Genomic DNA, 2,554 nt, shown 5'->3' on the forward strand with positions numbered 1-2,554 from the left:
GATGAAGTCTCTGGTTTATGTGGCCCTTTCTGTCTCTTGGGCTAATACCTTCCTTGTGTCTTTGGTGTTCTTCATTCTCCTTTGCTCTAGGTGGGTTGGGACCAGTTGATGCATCTCTGATGGTCAGTGCAACTACTTTTGAAGATAGTTTGGCAGTTTCTTATAAAGTTAAACAGGCAGCATATGACTTAGCAATTATGCTATTAGGTTACTACCCAAAGTAAGGAAAAGCATTATGTCAAGACAAAGATTTGTGTATTAATATTCACGGCAGCTTAATTCATAATAGCTCAAAACTGGAAGCAGCCCAAATATCTGTCAACAGGTGAATGGATAAATTGTGGTACATTCCTATAAAGGAATACTACTTTGGCAATACAAAAGAATGAACCACTAATACATGCAACGATATTAATAAATCTCAAAAAATTATGCTGAGCCTAGAAGGCAGATATAAATGTTTGATTCCATTTATAAAAAAACTCTAGAACAGGCCAAACTAATTCATAGGGACAGAAAGTAGACCAGTAGTTGACTAGGACTAGGCGTTTGTGTGCTTGTGGAGGATGGGGATGAGGAATGACTGCAAAGAGGGAACTAAATGGAAATGTTCTATAACTTGATTAGGGTGTTGGGTATATATATTTCTACCATCTTATGGGTACATTTTATTGGATGTAAATGATAACTTCAATAAAGTTGATTAAAATTATCAAATGGTTAGCCTAACAAAAACTAAATACAAAGAAATCCATTACCCAAGTGAGAGTTAAATTAGTTAATTCAATCATTAGAGTCAAAATCATGTTACAATCATGAACTTAAACATGACTTTGCACTTCAAGCGGGTATTTGAATGTTTCAATAAAAATTGAATATAATCCAGCTAGTTTGGGACATTATCTAGCATTTCTGAATTTTAAGATCATTTAATGATTTCCTTTGTGGCAAGCACCGTGCTAGGTCGTGGAGAAAGAATCATACAAGACAATTTCATTAGTAAGATAGATAAGAAAAAAGACAATTACAATATAGTGTAATAAATGTTTTAATAGAGTTATCCACAAAGTGGAGCTCTGGTGGCATGGTAGTTAAGAGCTCGGCTGCTAACCAAAAGGTTGGCAGTTTGAATCCACCAGCTGCTCATTGGAAACCTTACAGGCAGTTCTACTCTGTCCTATAGGGTCTCTATGAGTCGTAATCGACTCGACAGCAACTGGTTTGGTTTGTTTGGGTTTTTTTAAATACACAAAACGCTATGGGGCACAAAGGAAGGGCCATAACATTTTTGACTTGGGCAACTGTGTAGAAGACGAGGGGGTTTGGAAGAGATAATGAGTTCCATTTAGAACATGTAAGCTTGCAGTGTCTGTGATCCATCAAGTGGAGATGCTGAGTAAGAGTTTGGATATAAAGGTTAGGCGTTTCCTTGTTGCCAAAGAAATAAATTTATGAATTAGCATGTGTGTAGTAACTGAAGTCATGAAAATAGATGAGATTTCTAGAGGACAGAGTATAGAATGAGGAGAGAACTGAGGACAACATATTTAAGGGTCAAGAGAAGGAGGAAGAACTCTTAAATGAGTCTGGCAAGGAGTAGACCGTGCTATCAACAGAGAGTTTCAAGTTGGAGGGAGTATCCCGTGTCAACTGATGCACAGAAATCAAGGAGGATAAGATTCCGCAACTAGTTAGACACAGGCAAGGGCAGTGGAGGTGGGAGCAGAGGCCAGACTGAGTGGTGAGAAAGTGGAAATAGTGGGTACTGGAAGCTGTGCAAGGTAGACAGAGCAAAAGTCAGACAGGACCATGGGGCAGGGAGTTTTAATAATAAATATTGGAGAGGCTGAAGCCCAGAGAGATGAATGGCTGACATTTCTGTTGACTTGATTATAGAATCCAGACAAGTGTGCAAATTTCACCTCTATCCATGAGACTTAAGTTAGTAAAATTAACACTAGTGTTAAATAGAAAATCTTAACTTGGCACCAGGACTACAGCCCATAATAAAAGGACTGCCATCATTGAGCACCTCCATGTGCCTGGCACTGGGCTTGTGCCTTCCATAAATTGGTCTCTGTGACTTGCCTGCTTCTGCATACTGTGGTAAGGATCAACTCCAGCCATGTGAATTTCTTTGAAGTGAATGCAAGGAAGGCCATATGCCCATTAGGACAATGCTTTTCTTGGAAGGCACTTTGATATAAATTATTTTCATGCAGAAACTCAGCTCTTTTTTGGTGCTGCTCATGCTTTTGAGATATCACACCATGCCTTCAGTTCCCAGGGCCAAGCCGACAGCTGCGCTTCATTGCCCCTTACCTGAAGGTAAATGCTATGGTAGCAGCCGCTTCGCCCTTGGTGGCACAATATGCAACAGCATAGAGTTAGCATCAGCTTGGAGAATGGACCGTGGCTCAGTGTCATTGCATTTCAGATCCAAATAGAAGAGTAAATGTCCTGCTATCAAGAACCTAATTCCAATATTTATCCCTCCTGGTAGCTCTTAATTTCCTACTAAATGAAAGGGCATTAAGTACTACTCTACATTTGT

The sequence above is a fragment of the Trichechus manatus genome, unplaced genomic scaffold (genome assembly GCF_000243295.1).
Source record: "Trichechus manatus latirostris isolate Lorelei unplaced genomic scaffold, TriManLat1.0 scaffold00003, whole genome shotgun sequence".
Taxonomy (NCBI): Eukaryota; Metazoa; Chordata; class Mammalia; order Sirenia; family Trichechidae; genus Trichechus; species Trichechus manatus.